The sequence below is a fragment of the Vanessa atalanta genome, chromosome 12 (assembly GCF_905147765.1).
Source record: "Vanessa atalanta chromosome 12, ilVanAtal1.2, whole genome shotgun sequence".
Classification (NCBI taxonomy): Eukaryota; Metazoa; Arthropoda; class Insecta; order Lepidoptera; family Nymphalidae; genus Vanessa; species Vanessa atalanta.
In genome coordinates this window covers 5,742,148-5,754,740 of record NC_061882.1, presented here as the reverse complement: position 1 = coordinate 5,754,740, position 12,593 = coordinate 5,742,148, and the positions used below count along the sequence as shown (strand labels likewise).

Sequence of the window (12,593 nt, the reverse complement as noted above, 5' to 3'; positions counted from 1 at the left end):
CTTATTCTCGCATCCATTTTTCGCATGTGATATCCAATCAGGTAACACGGTTCAGCAGAAAATAACTGAACTTAATAACATCCAACCTAGGATAATGATGCGAACATGAACACTTTTACTCATTTCATCGCTTCGTTCCCTCGACAGTCATCACAAACAAAGATATTACGTAATTATCGCTCAATAGCGTAATGATTAGTTTCAATGGACGATGAAACGTGTTCCGCGTGTGATTCAGGAAATCCTGGACCAAGTCAAATCGTCTAATAGCATCGCATTGAATAAATGTTCGAACGCAAGACAGCACGCTCAGTACTTCAGCGTTTAATTTTTTAGTTACTTATTATTATCCTGTACGACAACTGAGTTTTTTTTTTTTATTTCTTTTCTTTTTCGAATTTTAAACATGTGCTATTTGAAATATTAATGTGCATTAAAGTGTTACGGCCACATAAATGGGTCCAGTTTATACAAATCCACATCGAGCAAATAAATTTGCATTCACCAGCAACGTATCGGTGGGAGCGAATGGAAATTGATTATTCGCTATGATAAATGGGTTCTAGTCAACTGTGGGCGTTAAATGCGATAGTGAAATTATCCATGATTTAGCTCAAAGCTTATATTATGATACGTTATAATTATTTTTAACTATTATTCAAAGTAAGTTACGACTAAATTACTTATCTTAATTTTATTTTTACGTTATTAAGTCGACATCTTATTATATAAAATATTCATATGTCTAAATCTTATGTACGAGTTTATGTTACTAAACCCCTCCTAAACGGTTGGATTGATTTCGATGACAGCTTTTGACAGGTTTAAATTGGATCCGGTAGGTAGCACTGCCATCAAGAAGTAAATAAAAATCTTAATTCAACCCGAAGTCGGGATGGACAAATAGTTTATTTCTGAAGAAAGAACAGTTCACTACTTTTTCTCCTATGTTTGTCAACCGATTTTCTTTCTTCTTTTTGTTTGGTAACAATTGACGAGCTTTAGAGTTATCAATAAAAACATTTTGACGAATGTTTTTATAATTTTTTTTGATAATTACGAATTTCGACCCCATGTCGAGCACTTGTACATATAAAAATAGATTTATTCATTTTATTTATAGTACAATGAAAGACGGACACAGACCATCTGATGGTGAGTGTTCATTGACCACCTCTGACACTGGCATTGTAAGAAGTATGAACCATAAATATCTAAGTATGAAAAGCGTTGAGAACTGAGTCATGAAATGAGCCATGACATAAAAGATATTATGTCTGTTGTGAGTATAATTATACTGGCAAAGGAATAATGAATTCAAATCCGGAACACAGTAATACTTTGTATTGCTGTTTGGCGGTAGAATAACTAATGAATGGGTGGTACCTGTACAGACAAGCTCGCGCAAATACCTCGATCTCCATTAAAAAGTGGTAAATCAGTAACTGTAGAGGTAACAATGTATATGAAAGATTTTGCGGGAATGTAGTCTTTGTATCCTGTTATTTCCTTGAATTTAGATATAATTGCTAGTCCACTATTAAAGCCAGTTTCTCAATACCGCATTAAATATCGGATCGTTGAATCAGATCTGCATCTCTACTTTAAGCACCGAATTTTATTTATTTTTTAATATTTATAAATAGTCATAGTTATTAGGTTGATTATGAATATTTGTGTCATAAAAAAAAAACATTGTGAAATTTAAACAATTTACAAGAAAAGATCCCAGTTGTATGCCGTGTATCAGACCCAGTAGGTAACTAAATTGATTCCCGGGTGGTCCCATCATCAGTGCCTCATTAGATTACTGTGTAAAAACCACAATGTTATTGCAAACTAAAAAAGATGAGAAACTTTGTATCTCGTTTTAGACTTTCACATTTCTATAAAGGTTATTAATATTAAGCAGAGCCTCGTAACCTTTATGATACTAATATTATGGAGAGCGAAAATTTGTTTTCTTTTTTTATATATATACGATGCATTCGATACAAGTGGGACTTAATATTTTTATAGATTACATGCATATTACTTTTAGGAGAATATTGGTTACTTACTCAAAATTGTAATCCTGAACAAACAAATAATAGGTTTTTTTTTTAATTTAAGTCTTTGAGTCCGTCTGTGAAATGAATGTAGAAAATAAAATATGAAACTGATAAAGAGTTATGACTTGCTCGTGACTCCGTTCGCGTGGTGTCCAATTTGATGGAATGACTCGCGCGCAGCCTTTTGTAAAATGTTTGTATTAATTCCTTCGTGGGCGTGCGCATAGCAACTCAAGGAACTTTAATCGCTATCGGATTATTTTTTCACTATAATTTATTGACATGAATTTTCTGACACACTCAATTGATATCTTATTTAAAATTTCTGCTCAGGCCACTAGTAGATGTTATACTTCCGTATTCCGTGGTAGATCCCCATAATAATTTTGAATGTTGTCGTTTTGGTGAGTTTACAATCGGTTTGAACTCGGGATAGGCAGCTTGTTCAAAGGGTCTGACACAATCCTATGGTGAATCCTATGGTAATATATTTTTTTTATTATTTATTATTATTACTGCAGTTTTCCATATTCACGAACTATGAATACATTTGAACATATAAAAGATAAAGTATTAAACATAACCGCCTTTCCTGATTTTCAATCAAATATGTTTTAAAATAGAATATTAATCGTAATGTTTTTAGATTGGTTCTTTTGAACAATTTCAATTTAGATTATTCTATAAGCGGAGAGTTTTGTTGGCTTAAATTGTCCGCAACTTTCTATCAATTTTCTGATAAATTGTACAATTAGAGGCCTAACTGTTACATTGAAAAATAAAATAATTGCATACTTGCTTCGACTTCGTACTCGTATAATTCTGAGTGTCTTGATTTTTTTTTAAATATATAATACCACGCCACATTACTTTAGTTTTAATTATGTTTTTTTATTTTTCTGTAATAGTACTATATGCTAGTCTATTTGAGGGGGCATCTAGATTTCCTATAATCTTCCACCATATAGCAATTCTTAATATTTCATTGTTCCAGTTCAACGAATGAGAAATATCACCGAAACTTCAAAAGTTTAAAATAACACCTTTATAATGCAAATTCCAAAATTTATCACGTAACCTAAGTTATGATAATAGTTGGTTTAAATAGATACATATATCTTCATTTCAAAATTCCTTAAATTTTATATACAGTATAATAATATAATATAATTTGATCCATTTTATTACAATTTGCAAACTAATAATGCGGGTACCATATAATGGTATCATGTCATTTAAATAAAAGCCATACGAATTTGATATTAATGAGAAGATGAACAAGCAAATTTCAATTTAAATTACTGCGGAGCGCCAACGCAATCGTTTACCTCCCGTTTTAACGTACATTGCTTATTTCGTATATCTATTTTATAGCCACTAAAGGATAAATGGTGTAATGAATTTTCCAAATACACTAATCAACGCAACGAAAGTGTAATTCACTTGATTTGCATCTAGAATGCAAATAAGTTGGATAATGATACTTTCGAATTGCTTTATCCAATTCATTTTCCTTTATTACAAAATGTATTTATAATTTAAGTTATTTTTAACAATGATTTACAAAAGAGAGTTTTAGTTTTTTTTTGGATTAAAAAATATATATAGGTATTTTGATTTAGCGTTCATTATAAAACTATCATGTTAATGATTATAATTTTTTACCATTTTTGTTTTGCTACAATTCAATTTGCCATTTATTACTGAGTCGTGAGTGCATCAATTCTGTAATGTCATTAATATAATACGGTCTAAGCAATCGTTCCGTCTCTATATGATAAAATCCATACATACATACTTATTACGTCCTTTAATTAGTAAATGAAAACTTCAAATATAAGAATTATGCAAAATTTACTAGCCACTATACTTAAGATTATACAAGCAACGTATAATCACTCTCAACTTCTCAAGTAGATTATATCTGTACGGATTTTGAGAAAGCCTTCAACATTATACATCATTATATACTCCTTCTAAAACTTCTTGCCGCTGGTGTAAGTGGTGATCTCGATCTTTACAGCTGGTCTTTAAGCCTTATCGTACATATCAATACCAACCTGTAATCGTTGTAAATATGCAAAACTAATTTTGTTAACCAACTGTTCTTCTAGGCGTTACCCAAGGATCACTATCGGGACCTCTTTTATATTCATAAACATTTGTGATTTAAGAAACAGAATTATACTAGTATACTTAATAAATATTTATATCTAATTTGTAATACAGTTAATGCTAATATAAATTATATTAATTATGAAAAAATTCCATAAAACACACGTATCTAAATAAATACAAAGTAACCAACATCTTGTACGAATTACAAAACTCTGATCCGTTTAAAAAATATAATATACATATATTACAAAAGTTTAGTATACAGCCTACTGGAATACACAATATATCACACATAAGATACATATGTATGGCCAGATTTAAATAAAATTCAGTTGCTATTTTTATTTTGTATAACTCCTTTATAAATATCACGTCGTCTCTTGTTTGTTCGTTATTATATACGAATGTATATAAGTTAGTCTTATGTACAACACGACTACATTTATTTAATAAGTGTACAAATACAATTGTATTTTAAATAGTTTTGAAATTACACCTGCAATATAGTAAATGTGCTTCACTCAGAGCCGTACAAGGGACACTTTAATATATTTCGTGAGCCTGTGAGTCGCTCAAATTACAGTGGAAATTCAGTCATGTCTTGGATTGCCGCAACATCATAATAAGCATTTAAACAAAGCTAATGCTTTTTACAAAAACTTTATTACACTTACATATTATTATTCCATATAAGCTCTGTAAATCTGTAAATTGATAACAATTATACTAATTATTGTTTATTTATATTTATTTTACTTAGTGCTTTTTTTTTGTAATTCTTTATGGGATCGTATATCGTCCGAGCTCTCGTTTAAACATTTGAAATTGTAACCGGTAGTTGGTACCCAGACAAGCTTGCCTAGTGCGGGACCACTGGATGTTTTGTGACTATGTTAACTTTTCATGTCAATAAATTTATTTTTATTTTATTTTTTATTATTAATAAATAGAAAGAAATATAGCAACAAAAAATTTTGCGCATGTACTTGGCAAAAATGCATCGACATTGCTTCTGAAACATATACCTTCGATTCTTCAATATCCGAATCACATTCGGTATTCCTACACGCACCCAATCACGACCGCACGTGCTCTCACTAACTCGTGCGATACAAAGCGCGGCCGCGAACTTTAAAATAATACATAGAATGAGAATAATATATGTAATTATGTATAGTACTATACTTTGCTGGTAGAGTCGATTTACCACCTCTTAATCCTCTGTAAAAACACCGAGATCAAACATGTGTCGGTTGAATATCTGCAAATTCCCTCCTCCTTTAAAAGATAATGGGAGCCTCAGCCCAGCAGTAACCTTTACTGATATTAGTTATTAGTTTACAAAATTATGTACAGTCTTTTAAACCGTATAAATTAAATGTTACGTTTCATTTATTAGAGCCTTAACAACTATTATGACCTATTCCAATTTGTGGAATACCAATTTTAAACCAACTACCTATATAGCTACCACCGTGGTAAATGGCTTTAACATCCGCTAAGATTATCGCCCACTGTGTCAAATGCAAATCCAATTTTCATCTTGTAATTTTTAATCTCATTCCATGGAAATTTAATGCTTTACTTATAAAAATAAACGAAAAATGTTTAAAAAAATCTAACCATTTTTTTAGATTTTAGTCATAATAAATAAGAATTCAAACAATATTAAAGCTAAGTTATGAAGCGTTATATCGAATGCATTTCCAAAATCATCCATTGTACATATTTACCGTTTTACGTTGCAGACCTACATCAGAAATTTTCAAACTAGACACTTTAGACAATTTCGACCGTATTTCTATACATATAAAGTAGAATTTATTGAAGACTTGAAAATACTATGTCAATTCGCTGCGAAAATCACGAATTATTGAAATAAAGCTTGTGCCATTATAGTTGGGTAGCTGAAATCGTGGTTCCCTAACTGTACTTGTTGTTACGGTGACGATGGAAGCATAGATTTTCTAGCGAGTGCCACTTAAAAGCGAAATGAGCCAATATGTATGACATAGAAAATCTCTGTCTCCCGTTTACGGAGTAAAGGTTCTTCATTTATATATGTATTACGCCTATTTATGTTACTGATTTATGTATTATAAATGGGTATATTATATATAATTCGAGCTGTCTAACTGATCTAGTGGCTATAGGAAATCGCAAATCTCAATATACTGGATTAATACCCTGAGTCGTGTTAGTATTTGATTGATTTATTATGGTTTCAAATTTGTAATATCAACCTTGAATTCGGATGTTGACGGTGTAGAGATGATACCGTGCCTCAGAAAGCACGTGAGGACGTGGGTCCAGCGAGGGAACACTTTCTGGTTGACCGTCCTATCAGATTAAGACTATGACCGAATTGAATACTGTGTAAAATATGGCCTCCTTAGTTGACTAGTTTTCAGAATAGCCACCGTGACCGATATCGGTCAGAAAGATATCATCAATATCATCATATCAATAATCAATAAAAACATCTTTCGGCAACACAAACTCTGCAACTGCAAAGATTTATATTATTTAATTTTGTATTAAAATTCTGCGGATATTATTACATTTCACTAATTAAATTTAGAGTTTATATTTTAATAAAAAAAAGAAATAAACGAATTGTTGTATATTTTTTACTGTTAAATTTATCTAAGGTAATAACCAGCCTAAGTTACAACGTAAGTTGTAAGTACTTATAATATTAAAACAAATGTATAGATAAAATAAACATGTTTTAAAATCAAACTTATATTTAACGTATACTGACATTTATACTTTTTGACTTTCGTTACTGAAGATCAATAAAAAATTATTAATAATCGCCTAAGTATAAGATTGTTTGTTGCGTACTCAAAATCTGTGGTTTCATTAAAGCTTTCTTGTAGCAACCGTCCATCATTGCATTTTCTTTCTTCTGATCTTATCTTATATCCCACGCTATCAACATCATGTCTGATGATATATTTGTCTATTAAATTCTAGTCAACCAACCTGGAGTATAAAACCCTGTATTTTTTATTAAGGGTGTACATACGCCAACTTATATTAAAAGACCTGATTACAAGAATCAAGAATAAAATTGTATGTAAACTAATTTTGAAATACAATGTAAATTTAATTTTTTTGTGTATTGCTCTTTTGGTTTTATTTACGAGTAAATTAATATTTTATATAATAAAATGTATGCACCCGCTGTTGAATTGCCTAACAAATTAAATAACAAATACATTTAGTTAACTTAAAACAAAATGAGATGAAAATGTTTTCTAAGTCGTCTTTCTAACACAAGGTTTGGGATCTGTATTTATTTTATTAAATAAACACAATGAAACTAGATTACTTAGTGTATTGCTCACACAAATAATAAAAATAACACGTCAATACAAATCTGTACAAAGTAAATTGACATAATGAACAGTACATAACGTGACCTCAAACCACATTATTTTACTAGTCTAGAAGTAGTCTAGATTTATATATTAATCTTACAGTCTGGAAACTTTTCAATCTGATCAAAACTAATATTAGATTGATTGTACGTTATTATGATATGGAACGAGTATCTTAGTCACAGATATATCCATATATTGTGTATAGTCTGCACGTGATTCCATCCTCGTAAAGGCTAAATGCCACTTTTCTTTAATTTAAATAGCTAGCCGGACTGGCAAATGGATCGCCTAATGGTAAGTAGTTACCATCGTAAACCGCCCACAGGTATTGGTACTGTGAAGAATATTAACTATCTCTTATATCAGCCTGTAAATGTCCCACTACTGGGTTAAAACTTCCTCTGCCTTTGTGGAGATGAGTTGGAGCTTGTGGCACCACACATGTGGTAGAATTTTATTGAAATGATGTTTCCTTTACCGCTGAACAGGAGATGAAATATAAACACAATTTAAGTAGGTACTCGAAAATTCAGTGGTGCTTGCCTTGATTTGAACTCACTAACATCGGTTAAGATGCCAGCGTTTTAATCACTGTGCCATCACAGCTGGGCGACATCACCAATGCGTGCGTAGTTTCTAGCCCTTGTGTTTGTTACATTGGCTTACTCACCTTTGATTCCGGAAAACAGTAAGTATTTCTGTTTCGCGATAGAACGTATGTTGAGTGGATGGTACCCACGCATTTACAATTATTTATCGTCAGCAGTTTATATGTGTGGGGCAATCTTGCAACTAAATTTTATTTTCCTATATTTTTCTTGTTGCTGTTAAATATTATCAAGTATACTAAAGAAACGTAATTTATTTAAAATTTTAATCAAATAAGAGCTAGTTTTAAATGTAACTTATTTATAATATGTGGTTTTACTTAGTGGGCTCAATATATCCAGAGATTTCTAAATATTTAAATTCACTGATACAAACAGTGTCAGATGATTATGTTAAAAAATATTCTATGTGATGGCTCGTTATAATTTTGTCCAATGATATTAACATCGTCTAAATAGATATATAGTTTCATTGTTATAAATATGTGAAGAACAACTGTGAAACTAAATAAAGTTTTTTTTTTTTTGCTGTAAATAAATACAAATTAATGCCAAGCAAACGATAAAAACATTCATTAAAAGTAAAAAACAAAAATATGTTATACATCATAATTAAAATAATGATTAAAAAAAATATCCTTTTGTTTCAATATTATCTTATTGATTTATACAAGTTTCACGTATAGGATGTATAGTCTTGCTACAACAAAGATAAACTAAATAACACCTAGTTTCCGACTTCGTAAAGTTAATATATCCATCCTGGGGCACGATATTCGTTTGTCATGTCAAACAAAGATAGATAAAGATAAACATATAATAATATAAATACATGATTATATTAAAGGTAAAGAAGCGTGGACTTAGTATTTATTGATTTCTAGGCAGGATATTTTAAGAAATAATTGTTGTTTATTGACATACTCTGTAATTAAATAGGTGGACAAGAGTTTCTTGCCGGTCCTTGGTTAGAATCTACTTTCCGAACCGGTAGCTTTAAATTTAATTCATCACTGTGACATGATTATCCAAAAGTGATTTTATGAGCCTACTTGAATAAAAAAAAAAAATTTTGATTTACTCAATGTTCTTAAATGAAAAATAGACTTGTATAAGTTTTAAGTCCTTAGTGTTCAGAATTTATCATCTTGCATCAGTTTTTTTCGGTTTGGCCATGGTCATTATAAGACTGTTCGCTATTATCGTTGTAAATTAACGGGTACGACGGTGTTTTTATGGAATTTGTTACATTATTATTGATTCGTCATGGTGAATACGCAACGTGGACTCGCGTTAACGCAACGTTATATATTATATAAAATCTATTATTGACTGCCTCGTTGATTCAGCGGCTAGCCTATTAAGCTGTGAATTTCGAAGTCCTCGATTCAAAGTCCAGGTAAGGCTAAGCCACTAAAAAGTTTTTTGTAAAGAAGATCTCAGTTGTACACTCCCTTGCCTTGAAAAACATTTCAAGCCGTTGCTCTTGCGCCCGAACTCTCGTGTCGTGAACATTTTATATTCGTTCTGTTCGGTTTTCGGAAGTAAGGAAATAGGTACACTTTGCAAATGTTTGCGTACTCGCTTGAGCACTTTAATATCTCTCGAGAAGTTGGCCATTCTTCGTTGAGTAAAACCTCTTAGAACGAACTCGTTCAGAAGTATATTATTATAAATATAATAATAATATGTCTGTTTTTTTTTCTCTTGTCAGTTCTTGTTTTATGTTGTCTTGTATGTATTTATGATTTTATAAAATAGTACTGTTTGCTCCCCTAATAAATGAATATAGTTTTTATCATATAAGATTTAAATTTCTTTTGGATGTAACGAGTTAATGTATGTAACATTGTTACATATAATTTGTATTAGCTTTAATATTCGAATTCTTTTTAATTATTTTATTAAAAAATATTTTTTCGTTTTATAATTTACATTTCGATGATTTATCAATTCTAAGTTCAAGTGACATCTTACATGACTAGATGTAGTTTAGACATAGCAGCACAATAGTCTTATGTGCCTTTTTGCCTTCGTTTAAACTTAACTTTTCATGAAATAGTAAGTTTTTTGAACTAATTCCAGTAAGTCGACTTTATAAGAATCCTTATCCGGATACACAGTAGAATCTACTACATGATTTGGTATTTGTACATTAGCATTTTTTTTTTTTATTGAATAATAGTATTTTGTTTATTTTGATAATTTTATAAGAAAGATCAAAAAGTAAAGCAAAAGGCCATAAACGTACCAGTCCTAGGCGAAGGCCTCCTGAGGAAAACGTTTGAAGCGTATTTAACCACGCTGCTCAAATGCCATTGATATATTTGATTTTAACCTGATATTTGCAGGTTCCTCACGATGTTTTCCTTCACCGAACATAAGATGAATTTTAAACTCAAAATGCTTGCACCCGTGCAACTTAAACACACACAATCTTAGGTTCACGATTCACGTGTTCTAACTACTGTGCCATTTCAGCTCTCTTGGTTTGAGAAGAAAGTGAAGTATAAATAATGTCCTAAAAGCAAACGGAAAGTTAGACTCGAATGCTCGTACATTTACTTATTTTGAATTGTAATTGAGGAAAAGCCAGAGAAAGTCGTATGGTTCAAGACCTTTATATCAATTGATTTATGGCTGGTATCTATACTCTGGGTATTGAGAACTTGTAATATCGTTTCTCATGTCTTATGGTTTTTACTGTGGGGTCTTATTTACTGTGGGGTAACGATGTGTAAACCATACCACGTGATACTACACATACTGGTAATGAGTTCTGATAGAGTAACAATACATAGTCTGTTCTATACATTAGACTTAAAATTTTGAGGTAGCCTTCGTTTTCTAATTTAAAGCCGTAGTGACAAAGGATTTAGCGATACTTTAAAAATCATAAGAAAGACAGACTCTTTATAATATTCCAATGTCTTTCGTTCGTGATGAAAGGATTGCTATAATAAAAAGCAAAACTCCTAACACTGACTCTACACTCTTCATTGAAAGTTCATACTATAAGTAGTACGTAAGTGTAGTACAGGGAAATACAAAAAAACTGATTACTTTTTTTATGATATCGGTAGGCGGACGAGCAATTGGGCCACCTGATGGTAAGTGGTCACCACCGACCATAGACAATGACCATTCCTTACATCACCAATGCGCCACCAACCTTGGGAACCAAGATGTTACGTCCTTTGTGCCTGTAGTTAGACTGGCTCACTCACCCTTCAAACCGGAACACAACAATACTGAATACTGCTGTTTGGCGGATCATCTGATGAGCGGGTGGTACCTACCCAGACGGGCTTGAACAAAGCCCTACCACCAAGTAAAATTTAAATTCTAGCTTAATCTCCAAAAATATTTTCAGTTAGTCAATTATTTATTACAGTTGAACTGCGAGAGTTTCCGGTAGTATTCATAAATATTTTATTTATCTAAAATCATTAATGTCTATATTATTATAATTTTATGAAATTCGGTATAAAGCAAGCTTGAACCCGAGCGAAGGATTTAGGTTACTTTTTTATTATGCATAAACCCTACGACACACCTTACATAGCCAGCCCCCCCACACCCCGATACACGGACGAAACCGCAGGTGAAAACTAGTATTTAATAAAAGTCAACGGGATAAATGACCGATTCTATCAATACACAGTTTGTTAAACTGTTGTCTTGTAATGTACCTACATACGTCAATTAAATGAAACAAAATAAAAGAGCAACAATGAAATAAAACCCATTCATTCCGTTATCGGAAAATGATTGTGGTTCAATTGTATGAGGAACCATCGAGGCTCACTGTTACATCTGTTCCTATTTTCCAATAACCCAGTCTCTTATTACCAACATGCCTCATATACCTAACCTCAAGACTGTGGTCAGTACATTACTGTCCGAGTTACCTTTCCTATGGGAATCAGACTGCAATTCGAGTAGGTAAGTTGTTTATGGCCTCAAACCTCTCCCCGTTTACGAAGATTTATTTGAGTCTCGACTCGTGGGAGCGTTGCGAAATCGATTTACCATCGATCCTATTTCTTAAATATTGTTCCCGATCTGTACAACTATACTGCCTCTACTATACGTAACATTAATATATCTATAATAAAATATTTATAAGTTTAGTGGCTGGTATAAAACGCTAACAATTCCGAAGCCTAGAGTTTAAATTCCGGGCCTATCCAATAAAAGTACAGTAGCTTGCACGGCCATACTTTTAAAACAGACAGGCATTTATCCTATACATCATCCATAGGATGATATGTACTATACGTATACAGGCATACTTGACATAATATATAATATATTTTTATATTTATTATATTTCTATAAGAGATCCTACTGACGTTACATTACTGGTTATCAATGCAATCTTTCTCAAAATTTGAATTAAAAAAACGTGTTTTAGCTTGGAATTA

The 12,593-nt window shown here is 31.6% G+C and overlaps 1 protein-coding gene across 2 annotated transcripts in view; it reads left to right on the top strand.

Annotated features, from left to right (window-relative positions):
- Window positions 1-12,593, top strand: part of LOC125067627 (elongation factor-like GTPase 1) — a 102,666-nt gene that overhangs the window by 58,825 nt on the left and 31,248 nt on the right. The window lies entirely within an intron of this gene.